The sequence below is a fragment of the Eschrichtius robustus genome, chromosome 2, assembly GCF_028021215.1.
Source record: "Eschrichtius robustus isolate mEscRob2 chromosome 2, mEscRob2.pri, whole genome shotgun sequence".
Classification (NCBI taxonomy): Eukaryota; Metazoa; Chordata; class Mammalia; order Artiodactyla; family Eschrichtiidae; genus Eschrichtius; species Eschrichtius robustus.
Genome location: NC_090825.1, coordinates 15580283 through 15601499, shown reverse-complemented (window position 1 = coordinate 15601499; position 21217 = coordinate 15580283). Strand labels below are relative to the sequence as shown.

General features: G+C 31.8%; 1 non-coding gene across 1 annotated transcript; it reads right to left on the bottom strand.

Moving 5' to 3' along the window:
* Positions 1-1165: 1165 nt before the first annotated feature.
* On the bottom strand, positions 1166-1272 carry LOC137760402 (U6 spliceosomal RNA). Its single transcript, XR_011073347.1, has one exon. It is a non-coding gene; the product is annotated as a U6 spliceosomal RNA (small nuclear RNA).
* Between the last annotated feature and the right edge of the window lie 19945 nt (positions 1273-21217).

Genomic DNA, 21217 nt, shown 5'->3' with positions numbered 1-21217 from the left:
AGTAAAAGGAGGTGGGAGTGATTGCCTCAGAGAAGCAGGGCTGGGAAGTGGAACTTGGTCAGTTAAGGCATGACTATTTTTATAACTCTTCAATACCATTTAATATTTACAGTCTGTGCATTTATTAATTTGATTACAAGTTAAGAAACAACATTACATTTAGTATGAATATTGGGAGTGAAAATTATTTTAGAAAGGCCATTAGTTAGTTAATATCTTAAGTAGCATAAATCTCAGCATGCTAGGCCTTGCAGATAGAAAGATAAGTCAGAATGAGTTAGATTCCTGTTAACCTCAAACATAATCCTTTTCTTGATTGTGATTTCCTCATTTTATATTCACCAGTTGTTTTTCTTACTTGGAATTCGTAGCTCTCTGTTAAGAGACAATATTTATCACCAAACAGCACCTTGTCTTCAGCATGATAGTTTTGCAGATTTGAAAGGGAGTAGATATTAATCAGTTCAGCAACTTGATTTTCAAGAGAAAATTCTGTGGGCAAGGCTACTAAAGTGACCAGATTAAGAATATGTAGGTAGTTTATCACTGAGAGCACTTTTGAGCATACAGTGGAAAAATATGAATTTACTTATTCTGAGTATACAATTTTGTTAGAATGGACCATATGAAAATATGAGTAAATATACTTGTAAATGTGCCATCAAATTAGTCTCTACATTAAAAAAAAATCAGTTTTAAGATATACTAATATTTTACTTAAGGACAATATAATATTCAGAATTTGTATTGGTAATAATATTTTTAAAACATTTACTTATAATTGCATACAATTGTTCTAAGAGATTTATATGGTATGTCTAATTTGGGACATTTAAATATAGCAGGGAATTTTAAAAAACTCCTCATTGACATTTCCTGCAGATATTTTAGAGGAGATCTCAGGTGCTCTGATCACAAAAAAAGTTACTATGTGATGAAAAGATATGTTAATTAGCTTAACTGTAGTAATCTTTTCATATGCATGTTTATATCAAATCATATTTTATACCTTAAACATATCCAATTTTTATTTAAAAATAAAAAGTTAATTTTAATTTTTATTGGAGTATAGTTGATTTACATTTTGTTAATTACTGCTGTACAGCAAATTGATTCAGTTATACATATATTCGATATATACATTCTTTATTTTAAGTATTTTTTCAAAAAAATGGAATGGCTCACGAATTTGTGTATCATCCTTGCGCAGGGGCCATGCTAACCTTCTCTGTATCGTTCCAATTTTAGTATATGTGCTGCCAAAGCAAGCACTAAAATATTTTTTTCAATTGCACTAGGAACTGAAAATCAAATAGAAGATATTATTTTAAAACACTATTTTCAGGGACAGGATCACAACTAATTTACATCCTCTAATCATATAATGTTAGCTCTAATTCTGCAAAATCTTGAAGATATAATTTGATCCACAGTTTTTAACATCAGGTAAATAATTATCATTACCCCAGTAGGATCTAGCGCATGTGTAACTAGGGGTGTGTCTTGCACTTCATCCGTGCCTGAGAAGTGAAGGGTTTGGACTCCATTGTGCTTTATTGGTTTTTTTTCTTCCTATTTTGTATATTTATATTTCCCCTTACTTAAGTCTCTAAAATAAAACTCTCAAGATTTTATTAATACTTATCTATATATTAATGGATTGTAATTTATACAGCCTACACACACACATACTTAAAATCTGAGGCAAAGGTTAAAATTGGACATTTGTTTTCATTCTGTACTTCCCAAACTATTTACAACATACATATTAATTAAATTAAATATGAATATTAAAAAAGTCATGATAGCAAGTTCCAAATTCATTCTCCTCTTCATTCATTCTTCCCTGTCTAAATGTCAGAGAAAATGGCCCCCAAACTGAGCCATGTTTCCTGAAAAGAAAAAACATTTTCCTAAAGCCCTAATGGTGAACTTGAGGGTTCTCTCAGTTGGTGATGATTTTAAAATTATTATTACCTCTTCCTTGTTGCTATCACAGGCCCTGATCTCTCCTCCTCTACTGAGTCCTAATAGTCATTGCTGTGCTATATCAAGTCACCTCCATGAATCAAGCTTTCTGTCCTTCACCTGGGACATCAGCTATCACTTTGCCAAGCTTTACCATCACTGTTACCTGCTTCCATACTCCTTGCGTTGCACCTCCACTTGAACACAGTATGTTACAATCCCTACCTGCCAAAAGAATCCACTCTGAGAAGAAAACAAGTAGAATTAGATGACCGAGTTTGGGAAATCCAAAGTTTGATAGTCCATGTTGCTAATCTCCAACCTTCGTCTCAGCAGTGTTTCATGTACACTCAAACTGGCTGCATTCCCACGGGCTCCCTTAGTTGCTTCATTTTGTTTTCTCTCCGTAGCCTTGATTCTTATGTCAGCCTAAGTTATGACCCATACAGGTCACAGCAAAGAGAATGGAAGCTCATCTGAGGTAATTAATCACACCTGCACAGAAGCTAAATGTCATTTTGTGTATGTATCATATCTTGAAATTTGTCTATCTTATAGTTTTATGTTATTGAGGTCAAAGAAATTAACTGTCATATACTTAAAAACTCACTGAAAATATGCATTGACTTAAGGGAAGAGAAAATATGTGGGAATAAATTTCACTGTCTCTGAGTCCTTACTATTCACAAAGGATGCAAAGGAGACATGAGTGAATGCAACTGGGCTCTTGCAATTACTAAGAGATAAAACATTGCACTCCACATTTTAATCTTTCAAAATATTGCTCATCTTAAAGGACAACACTTACATTATACTTACTCCATAATCTTTTTCTGTAATCACCAGTGCAAATGCTACTTTCTTTCCTTCTTCTCATATTCCAAGTTGTATTATAACAATTATAATGCCATTTCTACTTGAAAATTATTATAATGAGACAAATGCATTTGGCAGAAAGGAATACTGTCATAATCAAGGACTCTAAAATTTCCCTTTCACTGAGATATGCTTCTTTCTAGAGGAAGTTTTCCCATTCCAATTTATTCGAGTCACAAGATTTACATTAGTAAAAAGTAAGTCTCACAATTTCAGAGATTTATTCAAACACTCCCAAACCTTCTCATTACTTAAAGACCAAAATCCAAGTCCTGTTTTTGGCATCTGAGGCACCTAAAAGTAGTGTGTGATTGTTCCTTAGTGCCTCTGCTGGTGGCGATCCTGATATTTTTAATGACAGTGGATGATGAAGGCAGGGGAAGCACAAGGAAGACAGAGTGGACTTTACACTTCCACTTTTAAGTCTGTATGTCTTGCTCTCTAAAATAATAGCCACTGTACCATTCAAAAATTAACTTGAAAATAACCCTTAACATGGCTGATCCCTATCCTCAATGTACCTCCTGACATTGCCTCATAATTGCTGAAATTCCACCTCATAAGTTAGAGTATCTACATGAATTTGAGGTGCCATTTCTTGATTTTAGAGCAAGCTTTGGGTTAAATGTATTTAATATCAATAGCTTCAACTTTCAAGAAGACTTTTTTTTTCCTTTCACAGACTGAGTAACAGAGCTGACCTTATTCATATAATAAAATGTCACCCTGTCACATGAGCTTGCAAACATTGTGAAACAACCTCATTAGCAAATAATGATGCCAAAAGAGTAACTTTTTTAATGTCAGTAAATACACTTTACATCCTTCTGATGATTTGTGAAAAGCAGCGTAATTATCAGAGCTATATCTTTCTCTGTAGTGAAAGATAAAAAATCTGTAAAACTTTAAAAGTTATATTGAAAATATAAAGCAAATCAAGGATTCTTCTTTCTCCCAGTATGAAAGATTTTTAATGCGAGTCTAATCCTTAAGTGACCTATTTACACGTTACTCTGCTGCTATATAATAAGAGTAAAAAGGTGGTTAAAAACTTGCAATAGAGCCTCTGATTCAAGTCTCCGAATTACCTTAGAAATAATTCTCTGTATATATATATATATATATATATATATATATATATATATATATATATATATATACATATATATATATATACGTATATATATATATATATATATATATATATATAGACACATACACACACACACACACAAGCGCACACACACATTTAAGACAAGAATTTTCAATGAAAAAAAATCACCATTGACCAAATGGCATTTAGTGTGTGCACTACTGACTTTGAAATGTATCTTGGTCATGTCAATGAGAAGTGCTGAACTTACCAGGGCAACAGTCCAGTTCAACAAGTTTCCGAACTACCCACATGCTATGCAGTTTTTTAGGTTGTGGGTAAGTAGATATTGACATTTTACAGGAATTACAGTTATCAAATTAGACAGGTAAATATAATTGTAAAAGAATTTGAAGTCTTCCTAAACTAAGCAATACCTCAGCGATATTTCAGAATGACTTGAAATAAATTAGCTAGAGATGGAGATTGGAGAAAACGTTTCATAAATAGAGCTATACAATATAGAAAGGAGGCATGGAGCTGTATAATACCTGCAAGTAAGAACAACTGACCTTTTTTATAGTCATTTATTTGAAGGACTTTGTCATTCTAGACGTAGATAATGCAAAATGGTTATTATTTCTATATATTCCAGGGGTCAGGAATTTTTCCCTAATGTTTTGAAGAGTATGATAAATAAACCCACACCTGAGAAAGTAATACTTGTGAAGAAACAATAGTTAACATTGGGTATATCTGTCAAATAATACACTACTTTATCTTTCATCTATTTTTCTAATATATAGTTTTATAAATCATTTTGAAATACATCATATATTTGGCTGTGTGCTAGTAGACATATTTGACATTCTTTTAATTTTATAAAAATTTGAGAAAGGAAAATATATATACGTGATAATTACTCGATTTGTATTGAATGAAATTAAAAATTGAAACAGGATCAGTGAGATTTAATATGCCATGCTTTGCGTAATATATGCATTCTGAACATTTTGTTTTTCATCTTTGAAATTTTTTAAGGAGAAGTTGTATAATATAGATGCTTTGGAACAATCAACTTAAGATAACTATATAACAAAGATATGGTAATCAAAATAGTATGTTCCTAGCATAAACACACACACACATAGATCAATGGAACAGAATGGAGAGCTCAGAAAAAAATCCTCACGTTTATATCAATTAGTATTTGAATAGGAAGTCTAGAATACTCACTAGGAAAAGGATAGTCTCTTCAATAAATTGTGTTGAGAAAAATGTATAATTACATGGAGAAGAAGGAGATTGGATCCCTATCATACACTACCCATAACAATTAACTCAAAATTAATTAAAGACTTAAACATAAGGCCTAAAACCATAAAACTCTTAGAAGAATATATAGGAAAAAAGTTTAAACGTATTTGTCTTGATAACAGTTTTTTAAATATGACACAAAAACACAAGCAATAAAAGCAAAAATAAACAAGTGAGGTTACATCAAATCAAAAAGCTTCTGCACAGCAAAAGAAATAATCAACAAAATTAAAAGACATCCTACAGAATGTGAGAAAATATTTGCAAATTATATATGGGATAAGGTGTTAATATCTAAAATATCTAAAATATATAAATAACTCATATAATTCAATACCAAATAAGCAGTCTGATTTTAAAAATGGGCAGAGGAATCGAATAGGCATTTCTCAAAGGAAAACATACAAATGGTTGACAGGTACATGAAAAGCTACACAACATCACTAATCATCAGGGAAATGCAAATCCAAACCACAGTGAGATAACACCTCATACTTGTTAGATTGACTATTATACAAAAGGGAGGGGGGGGCATGTTTGTGAGGATGTGGAGAAAAGGGAACCCTCCTTGTCCACTGTTGAAGGGAATGTAAACTGGTCAGCCATTATGGAAAACAGTAGAGAGGTTCCTCAAAAAATTACAAATAGTACTAACATATAATCTAGCAATTCTATTTCTGGGTAAAGAGCCAAAGGAAATGAAATCAGGATCTCAAGGAGATATCTGCATTCCCATGTTCGTTAAAGCATTATTCACAATAGCCAAAATATGGAAACAACCTAAGTGTTCATCTATGGATAAACAGATAAAGAAGATGTATATATAGTGTATATATATATATAGATACACACACACACACACACACACACACACTCAATGAGATTATTCAGCCATGAGAAAAAAGAAAATTCTGCGATTTGTGACAACATGGATGGACTTCGAGTGAATTAGGCTAAGTGAAATAAGTCAGACTGAGAAAGACAAATACTCTATATTTCACTTATATATAAAATCTAATAAAAGCAGAGGGTAGAACAGTGGTTGTCAGGGGTCCGGGGTTGGGAGAAGTGGGGAGATTTTGGACAAAGTGTTCAAACTTCCTGTTATAAGACGAATAAGTTCTGGGACTCTAATACACAGCATTGTGACTATAGTTCAGAATGCTATATTATATATTTGAAAGTTGCTAAGAGAACAGATTTCACATGCTCTCATCACAAAAAAGAAATGGTTATTATGTCAGATAATGAAGAAATTAACTAACCCTACTGTGGTAATCATTTCAGAATATATAAATGTATCTCATCAACACATTGTACCCAATAAACTTATACAATGTTAAATAATTATATCTCGATAAATGTGGATAAAATTTTCTTACTGTCTCACAACTTTACTAACCTTGATAATTACCACCCCCCCCCCCAGTAGCAGGTATTGATAGTCATGCTAGACTGCTCTTTTCATTATCATTTTCTACTAGAATTGAGCCATGTAGAAGATCTATATTAGGTTTTTCCTGTCCAAAGTATCTCATCATTGTAAAAATAAAATTAGTTCCTTATCTAACCTCTTTGCAAAGTTAAATTTTCTAGAAGTAACTGAGTATAAGATAAATGTGTTAATCCACAACTTCCATTAATATAATTTTAATGCACGTTTACCAATGAAAAAACACTCATCTTCTTAAGAGAAAAAGAAATATATGCATAAAGAAAGAAATCAATTTTCCAATGAAGAAGTTAAGATCACAATGAGGTAACAGAAAACAATAAAATTTCTTGTCAATAATATCTGGTGGTCACCATATCTTTTTGTTTGTACCAATGTCTCAACATCGTTTCTGCTGGCTCACAATATATTCCTGGCAATTTTACAGGGTGCTGCATACAGCTGAACTTTACCCTTTGCCAAAGAAGAAAAGATAATACCTTAATATAAAATTTAAGAACTTGTACTCGGAATGGTCTGGATAATTTTTCAAATATGCCTTGTTTTGTTTGTCACAAGCAGTTTTTCTTTTTCCTCTAGAAATATTTTTATTCACTTTTTGTAATTTCATTTTTAAGAAATTTAAACCAGGCATTAGCCTCCATTTCACTTTACATCATCATTAAAATTTTAATGAATACTCGTTCTATGCTTTACTCTCCAGTACTTCTATGGTGTAATTCAAACTGATTATCACCATTTCTTTTTCATTATATATACAAATAATGAGAACATGTCCTCCTAAATATTACTGAGCTTAAATATTATTTATTATCTAAAAGATACTCTAAGGGAATGTTGTCCTCAATTAGCCACAAGATCTGAACTGTAGAGTCTAATTTATTTTGGATAAAATTATGGAAAATCTACTCATACTACATATTTTATCCTGCCAGAAAATGTCTTTCCCTCATATTCAAATTGTGACATTAAAGAAATTCAGTAATAAAATTTTTGAGTGAATTTACCCTGTAAATACCTGGACTCATGAAGAAAAGTGTAATTGAGTAGAATATTTTACTTTCAAAATATGAGCATATTAAAGCAGGGGCTGAAAATTCTACATTTTCTCATGGTCAGGAAAGTGACCTCAAGGTGAAGAGTAAAGATCTCTGTGGCTTAAGAGGAGGATATGGATCAACGTGTTATATGATGATATCAAATTGATATAAAAAATGATAAATCTATGCTCTTTGCAATAGTAGTTTTCACTTTGAAACCTAAAAGTAAAAATAAAACAAGAAACTTTGTACAAAACAAAATGTTACAGTCAGATATATTTGCAACATTAATAACTCATCCAAAAGTTTAGAAAACATGTTCTGAAGACCAACCAGTGTGTTTCCCTTCCATGGAATCTTTGAGTGCTTCTGGAGGGTCAAGTATTGTGATTACATCTACTGTTACTACACATGAGACTCTGTCTTAGTCAGCCCATGTTGCTGTCACAAAACACCACAGACTGAGTGGCTAAAACAACAGAAATGTATTTCTTTACAGTTCTGGAGGCTAGAAGTCTAAAGTCTAATATCAAGTTTTCAGCATGGCTGGTTTCTGGTGAGAACTCTCCTTCTGGCTTATAGACGGACACACTTTCTCACCGTGTTCCCACATGGCAGGAAGAGAGGAGAGAGAGGGAGAATGCACTTTGATGTCCCTCCTTGTAAAGGGCACCAATCTCATCATTAGAAGGCCTCACTCTCATGACCTCATCTAAACCTATTTATCCTTCAAAGTCCCCATCTTCAAATTCCATCATATGTGCGATAGGGCTTCAGCAAATGAATTGGAGGGGGGGCATATGTAGGTCCATTAAATTAAAAAAAAATTAACTTTCTTAATTTTCACAAAACTTAAAAAGTGTGGGAAATTATTTCTCTCACCTTATAGGTTGGAAAGATGAGGGATAGAGGTGTTCAGTTGGCGAGTCCCACAGTTAGAAAGTAGGGATTGATCCTAAAACTCAGGCAGTTATGTGTCAAGGGTCTGTACTCACACTATTATACCATATTACCATTTAAATGACCCAAGCACCATTAATATAGAATTAAACGGGACCTGGTATGAAACTGAAAAATAATTTCAAACATATATTTTAATTTTGACAATATTTCCTAAATACAGATCTTTGATTGAAACACAAATTTATAAAGTTACATTTAACTCTAAATTTTGGATAAACTGTGTAATTCTGATGGATAAGTAGACATGATCTTTGAGCATCTATACCAGTGCCTCTTCAATTTGGCATATTAAGAGCTATAATTAGTAAGAATTTGAATTAAAAAATTAAATACAAAAACAAATGTGCTTCAGTAATCCAGGGTAAATAAAAATATTCAAAATATCTGAACTAGTTTCACTTCTTGGCAAATGTATAACCTGGTAGAAAATCAGTGTCTCTCTCTCTCTCTACAAAATAGTAAAAAAACAGATAAAATAGAGAAATCATTTGTATGAAAGCAATAAAGACCTGCTAAAGCAGGGAGAGAATGAGATTCCAGAGAAAGAAGAAATTCAAAGAGGCGAGCTGGATTCTGTAGCCACTTTTTCCCTGGGTGCATCTGCTGATTCAGGTGGGTTGCTGAGCCTATTGTAAAGCCCTCTGCAAACACAGATGAGTCCATCATGAGAGAACACAAAGTAACTTGTGGCAGACACCTGGGGGGCCTCAAACACATTTCCCCTCAGGAGGTTTATTTACTCTTGGGTCTCTGTGGAGCAGGAAACCAAAAACCTATGTGCAAACACTGAAAAACTAAATGTGGATTTTTACAATCCTGTGAGATAAAGAAAGGGAAGAGTTTAAGGCCACACCAGAGAGAGGAACCTAAGATCAGGCTCTTAGGTGAAACAACGAAGTGCCAATGGTGAATAAGAGCAGACCTTTATCAAGGATGCAAATCAGTCTCCATCCAGCACAAACCCGGATTGTCTTAGTTTTCTCAAGCTGCCATAACAAAACACTATAGATGGGGTGATTGAAACAACATAGATTTATTTTCTCATAATTCTGGAGACTGGAAAGTTTCAAGATCAGGTTTTCAGCAGAGTTCAGCTTTTGGTGAGAACTTTCTTCCTGGCTTGCAAAAGCTGCCTTCTCTTTGTTCCTGACATGGGAGAAGGAGAGAGAGAGAGATGCCACCTCTTCCTTTTTTATAGGGACATAATTTCTATTCAATCAAAACTCCACCCTTATCATCTCATTTAGCCTTAATTACCTCTTTAATGTCCCTATCTCCAATAAGGTCACATGGGAGGTTAAGGCTTCACCATATGAATTTTGTGGGGTTGCAATTCCGTCTACAGCACTGATTATATTAAAATGATAAGCAGTAGGAAGGTTAACTTTGTGTAATATAATATTATTATCTGTGGCCCTTACACTATTTCTTTTTCAAATAAATATATATGTTGACTAGTATTCAACTGGAAATTACTAGGCAAGTCAGGAAACATAATAAGCCCAAAGATGAAGGAGAGGGGATAAAAGCCAAAATCATATAAATGCATCCATACCTGCTCCAGATATGGGAGTTAACTTACAGGAACCTTGTGGCTTTCAAAATTCTAAGATGGTTCCCCATGTCCCTGTCCTGGTTTACACAACCTTCTCCTGCTTATTCACTGATGCTAATTTAGGCACAGCTGTGAAGAGATTTTGCAGATGTATTTAAGGTCCCAAATAGTTGACCATAAGATATTGAAATTATCCTTGAAAGGACTGCCAATCACATGAACCCTGGGACAAGGCTCCTCTTGACAGAATAGCTTTTGGATCTAAGATAGATTCTCAGAGGTAATTTCTTTATTGCTGGCTTGGAAGATGGAGGGGGCCATTTAGCAAGAAATTTGGGTGGCTGCTGGGACCTCTAGCCAGTAGCTGAGAGCTAACAAAGGAATAGGGACCTCATATTAAAACTGCAAAATGATTCTTCCATAATTATGTGAGCTTAGAAGAGGACTCCATATTTCAGATGAGAAAGTAGACCGGCTGACATCTCGACTTTCCTTTTGGGTCCCTGAGCAGAGGACCCAGACACATTGTATCTTTACTTTCGACCTCTAGAACTGTGAACTGATTAGTGGGTACTATTTTAAGTAGCTACATTTGTGAAAATATGCTTCATAGCAAGAGAAAATTAGTACAAACTTTAATATAATTATGATTAATATATTAAAGAAAATAGGTAATAAGAGAGAATTTCAGCAAGAATTTTAGTTTATTTAATAACAAGAATCAAGTGGAAATTACGGAAATGAAAAGTGAAGTTTCCGAAAAGAAAAATTTATTAGTTGAATTTAGATGGAAGGAATGAATTTCCTTGTATATCATCACTTACATCTAGGAGATGCTCAAATGCATATGAAATTATTTGAGCCAAATTTATTTTAGTAACTGTTAAATATGTAAAATATAAAAAAAAAAGAGTTGAAAGAGTTATACTTTATGCACACATCATTCTGAAAAGGAATTCCATAATTTAGGATTTTTTTTAAATTGTTGATCCCATTTTTCTTTTTCCACCACTTGTTTTGCATTTAGGTATTTACTTCTGTGAGTTGCCTGTTCACTGAATTCACATAATTTCCTGAGGAATGTTTTCCTATATATATATATATATATATATATATATATATAGTATCTGATCATTCAGTGTTTTAGATATTCTGAAAACATATTTCCTAGACAGTATAACGGTTTTGTTTTTTGGGTTTTTTTCTTTCTTTACTGTATATTTTTATACTAAAATGTTCAATTTTGATCTCATCAAAATTGTTTTTTTCTCTAGCTTTGTCATTTTTTCTAACCTCCAAGTTGTTCAAGGGTCAACTGTAAATATAAGTAAGATTTACCAGCAGTCAAGATGCCCTCTCACCCTCCCTTCTAGTCAGTGACCCTCAGAATAATCATTATTCTTAGTCCAACACCATAGATTTGTTGATAGTTCTTGAATTTTATAGAAATGGCATCCTGTAATATATACTATTTGTATATAGAGAAATCATAAAAGCACCTTTTTATGCACTTTGATTTGTACCCTCAATGCTGCTATTTCATTTGTTTTCCTCTTAAGTGTTTTCATGTTCTTATAATGAGGTTGTATCATGCTGTAAATCACAAGACATATTCTTTTAACTGCAATTGCTTCCTTATTGGCATAATGGCATGTGCCCAGAATTTAAGTGTGTTATATTTGTGAATTTAAAATTATTCTCCTCAGTCACAGGGTCCTTACAGGTGCTTCATGACACTCCTAGTCAGTTCATTGAGGAAGACAATTGCATAGATAACCTGATCCCTGTATGCCACTCAGTGAGTATTCACATTACTTTTTTTTTTTTTAATTGAGATTCCACTTGAGAATACTGAGATGGTTCAACATAGTCACAGTATAACCTAGGCAACTCACATTGCACATAACTTGCAATGTATATAACATGTATTATGTTATTTGACTTAGGCATTACTATCATCAAATAACACACATGGAAAATACAGTACAGCCTATAGTAAACAGCATTTGCCTAAGTTTCCATGATCAAATGTGGGACACATATATATATACATCTACACACACATATATACATATATACATGTATATAATGGAATATTATTCAGCCTTAAAAAGAAGGATATCCTGTCATTTGCAACAATATATATGAACCTGTATGATATTATGCTAAATTAAATAAGCCAGGCACAGAAAGACTGCATGATCTCCCTTGAAAACAAACAAAAAACCTTTCCTCAGAATATATCTTAATGGAAGTTAATTGGCTCATATAGCAGGCAAAGAAAACAAATCAAATAAGAATCAGAATGATATTTCAGGAATTGACTAAATTAAAAGGCTGCTCTCTGTTTCTGAAACCTAGACATTGTGCTATATGACCAAAACCCCTTAGTTTCTTGCTGAAAACTAGTAGGATCATTCAAAATTTCTTTACATCAGACTTTTTAATAAAATATTCACAAACATATCTTTAATACATAACTTAGGAAAACTAATTTATTACAGTTAAGTCAATAGGTATTTACTCAAAAGATCTAAAAGCTTAGTGTCACGAATGGGGTATTTAATGTATAAATATTTGATTATATAGTGAAAATTTAGAAGATTGAGTAATTAATGTGTCATAATTTGAAAACAAAAGAGCACACTGGAAAGTTTATTTAATTTGTCCATAGAAAATATAGGTCAGACTTAAGAAAGGATATAAGTTCTATCTATAGTTCATACAAACTTTCATCATGAAGGTTGCAATAACATTACATATATAGAGATACATATATAGATATAGTCTGAGTTTTTATGTTCCGTGTCATTTATATATAGATATTGTCTGAGTTTTTATGTTCCATGTCATTTAATTTTCATTTCTTTCTATCAAGGTCTAAATCATATTTGAAAGAACAATATATTGTTTGAAAGCAGTAACAGGTTTATTGAAAGCAAAACCAAAGATTTATATCTTATCATGTTGAAGAAAAAAGCAATTTTCATATATCTTGTCATCCTTTTTGAGTTTAGGTGCCTTCTGTCTTCAACTCTTAAAGGTATTATGACATTATATTTATATATAAAATTATTGGTCAAAAGTGGTAGATTCCTGATGGGGAAAACAATGAGATCCTATTATATACTAATATTCTTCTCAAAATCAATTGAAATGTTTGATATATTAAACTGGTCTGTAGGAAAAAGGTGATATTACAAAGTGCCTTTGGATATAAACTCTTAAAAGTTCTTGAAAGGATACGTGTTCATGTTTGTTATGTTGTGTGAGCTTTGAACTTACTATTGAAAAACTTCACAGCTCACAAATAAAGGAAAATATAAAACCACAGACAAGAGCAGCGTGATAGATAAAAGACTGTTGCTAGCAAGCTAATTTAAGTGGACCGGAGGGCCATACCTGTCACAATGTTAGATGTGCCCCTCTATTGAACAACTGGTAGCACTATGATATGCAAAAAATATGAGAGTTTGCCAAAACCAGCAAGTTACTAATCTATGGTTTAATCACATTTTATTAAAAGTATCTTTATTGTAAATGTTAAGGCTGCTTAGATACAATCACACTCCTGTTTTGAATATGAAATATGGAAGACTGAGCTATTTCAACAATACTTAATTTATATTGTGTTTATTGTATGTAGAAAACATTTCATTGTTTACAAACTCTACTTGTATAAGTAAACAAATGCAGAGAACTTTAGTAAGTAAATATAGGACTAATTTTTTCCAGAGTTATTTTCACAGGAGTTATTGTATTTGAATAAAAACTAAAATAAGATTTTTAGCTGACACTCAGAACTAAACCGAACCTGACACTCAGAACTAAACTTCCACTGTGGTCACTATATAATCAAAACACCAATGTGCTAGTTGTGAGAGCCAGGTTATACAACTATCTATGAGGTAGTTTTGAGTTGTAATTACTAGTCATGTAAGGTAGCATTTGAATATAGTATTATAAATAAACATTGTATATCGCTTATTAAAATTTTTCTGCCTGAAAGACATGTGTATACTTATCTTACATAAATCATGATACTTTATAATTACAGAAATATTCAAATTTAACAGTAATCAAAACCTAGCTTAAAAAAAAAGTGAACACTGATGCTATAACAAATAAATAAAGCAATATATAAAGGTGCCTGAGGGTACAAAAATATAATGTGCTTCAGTCCCATCAAGAAAAGTGTAGAAGCAAACAGGATGGGAGAATTAAAATTCCAGAGAAAGGTAAATCATTTCAAGGTAAAATTCGTTATGCCCCTCTGTGGTTTTTTTTGGTTTTGTTTTTGTTTTTTGCTTATTCTAGACATGGGTGATTACCTGTCATGACCAGGTAAAGTTATCAATGGTCTCAAAATTTGATATGGCAAATTTTAAAATTAAGAAGAACCAGAGCTGGCTTTGGCTACAGAACAGTTGTTTTATCCTAGTACGGCACAGGAAGGTGGGAGACTAGAATAAAAACTTGGTGTTCGGTCCTAAAAGTTCATGCAACAATATGTATGAATCTCAAAAATATCATTGAATTAAAAAAGTACATCCTGTAAAGGTTCCACTTGTAGAGAACATAGAATATGTTTCCAACTATATATAAAATCAGGTGAAACTGATGTATCTTGTAAGAGATCAGGACAGTGGCTTCCCTCCTGGTGAGTTTAGTGACTGGAAGGAAGAATGGGGATGGGGGGTTTTGTTAATCATCAGTTTCTTGATTTAGTTACAGGTAACACAGGATATTCAGATTTTGAAAATACCTGTGATATGTGCACTTTTCTATATGTATGTTATATTTAAGCGCAAAGTTGTAAAATATTGTATATATTAGGTGGCAACAATCCTAAGTGTTAGAATCTAATATATTAAAGAACAATGTAAATAAAGACATTTTCCTAATGTAGAAAGAATTTGCAATCCTCTTAAAAATTATGTGTGATTTAACAATGTAATCTCAGAATATATACCTCCATGAGAATGAGGAATATTTTTATTTTCTTCAGGTATCAATTTTCATGATTAATTGATAGATAGATCACTATATGAAATGACATACTTCCAGTTATTTAAATTATGCTAGGACCCAGAGGAAAGTAAATGTACAAGAACAAATTGAGAAAGCAATAATTTATAATTAGCTGAAATTTTGGATTCAAATCCAGAAGGAAAATTCTATTAAACTAAATTAAACTCTGTGGAAGTCCTCTCGAATTACTCAAAATTTAATCAACTAAGCAATAACAATATTAGTAATATATAGAAACACTGATGTAGCATTTTTCATTTGCTAAGGACTACTCTAAGCCCTTGACAAGCTTTCACCCATTCAGACTTTATAAAAAGGCTTATGAAGTGAGTAGGCATTCCAAAGAAAACACATGTGTATGCTCTATTAATAGGAGTGTTCCCATCAACTTGTTTAGGAATATGACCATCTCATGGCAATAATTACTTTCCTCAGAGGTGGGTTACATGAGAAAAGGATTCAAAAGAAGCAATGGTCATTATAGTCCTAGAAGAAACAAATAAATATGTCTAGAGCTTTCTGACATATTTCTACCATATGTTGGTTTGAAAACTTATTTCTCTATGGTAGATAATTTGTTACTTATGCGTGACAACCCGTTCTTAGAATAGATGTTTTTATAAGTATTTCTTGTGTAATTTTCCTTGTAGACTTGCAAGGTTATTTCAACCTTCTGACCCCATTCTCAAAGCACAGAGGGGAAGCTGATTCCTGTTTAGGAAAGACGGCAGTACCCCAAGGTGGAAATCCACCCCACAGGTATGTTGTTATTTATTTTGAATTGAAATGGGCTATTGAGATTACAAAGCCCCTTATCCAGATTGAAAGAAAAAAATTTGGAGAAAGTGAGTAGAAGTATTGATTTTGAACAAAGTTTCTGAAATAACTCTTTATTTTTTTCCATCTAGTCATTTTTCAGTGTCAGTTAATTTTCAGACTCCTGTAACTTGAGGGGTGAATAGATGCAACACGATGTGTATATATACAGAGTAAATTCATCAGTAAGTAACATGTTACCTAGAATCAGCATGAAATTTCTCAAGTTTTTAAATGACTAGGAGGTTCCAAAAACATTCTTTAGTTGTATACATAATTACTCTTTAATTTATAATTAAAATGTAATTAAGTGACTTTCATATTTTAATTTATTGTTAACTCCTTCATATATAATTAAATAATTATATATGTATATGTATAGAATGAGTGATCAGTGCAGAGATAGTCATCAAGTAATGTTAGAAATAAATGGGGAACAGGGAAGTTTGGCATCTTTGGTAAATTATCAATTAAATCACTTTTACAGAACTATTTTCACTGATTATGACATGTTAAACTAAAAACTGTAATCATTTTAACATATATCCCTGAAATTAATCTATTTAGTGGGCATATTATTTAGATGAGTCAAATTAATTTAAAAAGATGGCCCTTGGACTTAATAGATGACAAAGTGAAGGGCTCTAGAAGCAATAAAGATGATATAATTTAAGCAGTGACAAATTAATCACACTACAAAATACATATTGATAAAACTGCCTGAAACCTATATGAAAAAAATAAAGGCAAAATACCCTAAGGAACCTCTCCATTGATGAGTTCTCAAGTTCTCTCTCTGTGTCTCTCTGTCTCACACACATACACGCAATGGGAGTTTAACATTTGTAATCGTTTATACAATAAAATGTAAAATAGTATGCTAATAAAGTAAAGCTTTATTAAACTGTTACTAAGAGAAGTAGTTACCTTTGAAAAACTTGAAAATAAATCAATTCCTTGAAGGTGGGAACTTCTGTTTTTATTAGCACCTAAAAAATTCCTGACACATAGAAGTTACCTGATAAATATTTGTGAAAAAAGTTTCAGTAAATAAATGAGCAAATATAATATTGAAAAACATCATACAAAGACATATCAAGTTTAAAATTTTAGCCAGCAATATTCACATGTAATATTTTGGGGACACACTTATGAAAGCAAAACATATATAAGCAGATTTGAATATAAGTACCTAAAATGTATGCAATGTTTTTCAATAACCACTTTGTGGCATTGAAAAGTGCTATGGAGAAACACTTTCCTTCCTTCTAGGACAATTTATTGCATATTTTAAAATTCTTTCATTATTGTTTGTCTCTGTATGGGTTATATTGTTGAGGATAATTTGATTTATCTTGCTATAAAAATAACTTCTTAATTATGTCACCTTCCATTTACTGCCTTTATTATGGTAATCTGTAAACGGTCAGTGCCAAAATGTCTGATTACAATACATTTCTAAAGAAGTGTTTTACTTTGTTATCAAGCAGAAACTAACCCACCATTGTAAAGCAATTATACTCCAATAAAGATGTTTAAAAAAAATTTAAAAAGAAGTGTTTTAAAAAGCAATTTGGTAACGTGTAATTTCTTCACTAGATAGTGATAAAACTGCAAAGAGATTATGAAATGGAATAAATCTACTTATGACAATTTTTATTTATGCTAAAAATTGAAAATCTTAGTAGACCTTGGTGCTAGATGACTTTGATTGGTCCCTCAGATGCAATGTCTATCCTTCTTTACCTTGAGTTTTATGAATGGACTACATTAATAGATTTCTTCCCTTTCTTTTAAAGATACTGCATCATCACTTGTTGATCTCCAAAAACTATCCATGCACCTGTAAACAGTCAATTTATTAACTCACAACAAATTGTCCAGTCTGTGTTCATGCTTCCTGGTAGAAGGCTGAATGATAATATATCCTTCAATTTCATACACAGAAGCTAAGAATTGCCTCACTATAAAAATGGTCAGATGAAGAACAGATGACTTTCATGACTTTATCCTACATTTAAATAAATAATTCAAATTATACTAGTAGAATTTTTATGAAATATTCAGCATGTGCTCTTCTCTGACTTTCAAACATTTCAAGATATGAATGAGTATATGTAATATTTGACCTCCCTTCACAGATTAAACAAAGATAATTAATTTCCATTGTAATCAATAGTTTTTGTTGACAAGAATAGAGTTGCCTTTATGTATACAATTTTTAAAGAGGAAATTAAAAGGGAAATTAGAAAATATATTGAAACAAATGAAAATAAAAATACAGCTTACCAAAACTTATGGGAAATAGCAATATTTTTACAAAAGCGGTACTAAGAGGAAAGATTATAGTGATACTGCATTAAAAAAGATCACAGATAACCTAATTTTACACCTCTAGGAACTAAAAAAAGTAGAACAAACAAATTCCTATGTTAGCAGAAGAAAGAAAACACTAAAGATTAGAGCAGAACTTTTTAAAAAAGAAAATAGGAAAAAATACAAAAGATCCTCCATTGAAAATGAGAGTAAGTGTTTTGAAAAGATCAACAAAATTGACAAATCTTTAGCTAGACTAAGAAAAAAAGAGCAAAGACTCAATGACTAAATAAATAGAACCAGTAATAAAAGAGTAGATATTGCAACTGATGCCACAGAAATAAATAGGATTGTAAGAGGCTGCTACGAAAAATTATATGCTAACAAATTGAATAATTAGAAAAAAATAGATAAATTCCTAGAAACATACAACTTACCAAGACTGAATCATGACGAAATAGGAAACTGAACGGTACAATACCAAGTAATGACATGAAACTGTAATCATAAACCTCCCAATAAAAGAAATGCCTAAGAGCAGACCTATCAAATGGGCTTAATACACAAAACATACAAAAAACTCCTACAGCTCAATAGCCAGACAAACAAACCAAAATAATCTCAAATAACCCATATAAAATTCAAAAATTCTTTTCCTCTAAAATCTTTCCTTTGGATGCATTTGGAGAAATGTAGAAAGATATCTATAGCCTACTTAATACACATATATGCATACAGACATACAAATATATATACCTTGTAGACCTTGTCTACAATTCTGACTAATAGTTGAGACTAGATTCGTGATTCACTAGACCGACCAGACTAGCCTTCTTCCTTTCACTAAAACATACCAAGCCCAGTGCTTTATCAGGATTATACTTTTTCTGTTCCTTCTACCTAGAAGCTTTTTTCCACCTAATTTTGAGTAGTTTTCCCTCATTTTCAGATCTCTCTTCAAATAGCACTTTCTCAGTGAGACTTTCTGTAACTTACCCCACCAAAAAATATTTCTCACTCACTATCTTTCCATCACAACACTTAACATTGTCTAAAAGTATTTATTTGTTCACTTGTTTATTGTCTGTTACTTCTATTTTCTGTAAGCTTTATCCAGAAATCAATAGTATTGTTGTCAATGTGATATATCCTAAGTACAAAATAAAACTGCAAATAAATCTTAAACTGTTTATTAAGTATTTACATTATTTGTATAAATTATATTATTGTTACTTTGAAGCTATTAGATATTGTTGTAGGATTAAACAAAGTATTATGTTATGCTAAAAAACAAGAAATTTCAATTTTAAAATAGGAACAAATATAAAATTAAGAAAGTTATGTAAAAACCTATAATCATATTTGAATTGAAAACAGCAGTATGAATTTATAATCCATGTTTAATTTTCAAAATGAATATGCATTTTTTCCTAGCTTGATCAAGTCTATTAACCTAGAAAGATTGATTAACCATTAGCAGTAAATAACACTAGCCCACAGAATGTGGTCTTTGTATGCCATTTTCAAAAAAAAAGAACCAGGGTTTTTTAGAAAGGGCTGATTCCAGGTTGAGGGCAGGAAATGTAAAAGATGATTCTGTAATATTTTTTACACTAGAAAGCAAGAAAGTTCTCAAAGAACATGGGTTCATGTCAAAAATACACAAGAGTCAACTTGAAGGAAATCCCAGTGACCCAAAATAGGACTGTACAAGAATCAACAATAATAATATCTGGGACAGACTGAAACATAAAATACTATATAATCTAGGGGTTCAAAAAGACACTAAAACTAAAACAAACAAACAAAAATGTAAAGCAAAAACCTAACCACTGCAACAAAAATCATATTATTTAATTCTAGAGGTTACCAGTAACAACCTGTGTTATAAAGGGAACACAGCCAGCTTCTACACTCCTTTTCCCTTGAGAATGGTAACTCACAGAAACTAAATAGTTCATGAGGAAATATGTTTGTTTGTAAAGTTATAATAAATGAAACCTGATCAAAATAGAATATCACCATTTTGCAATTCCTAATGAAACACTGGATTTAGGTAATGACCATAAATGTCTGCTAAAACCATTAGATGAAAAACTGATTGAGGACAGTTTAATAAGATGGACCAGGTGGACAGCAACGGAGCTTAATGATGGAGTTTCATTCACATCACAGAAAAAAGATCATCAAACCTTATGTCTCAATGTAATGTGAAAGGAAGTAAGCAACACTATCTGTATAGTATTCTGGGCAAATATTGAAAAGTGTTAAAAACATTATGTGAATTAATCAGCAAAAATCAGAATATGGAAATATATACAGAACAACTGACCCCCATCTCTAACAAATAAATGGGGGGAAGGATGGCATTTAAGTGACATATCAATCAAAAACAAAAACAATGTATGGACTCTGCTAGGCTCCAGATTTTTATTTAAAACTATTTTATAAAAGACTTTCACAAGACAAATTTTTACATCAACTTAACATTAGATAATATTAAGAAATTATTGTTAAATTTAAGGTATGACAGTAACATATGCTATAGTTAAAAGATTTAGCTTTTAAAGTTGTTATATTGGTGTATGTACACAGAAAATCCTGTGAATCTGAAGTTTGCTTAAAAATAATCCAGAATGTTGGAGATGGTATAACTGAAACATGATTGGTTATGTATTGGTAATTACTGAAACTGGGTAATGGTTGAGATTTCTGTGTCTCTTTGGTAATATCCATAATAAAGAAATATAATAGAGATATAAAAAAATGAAAAGGTAAAAACCAGAAAG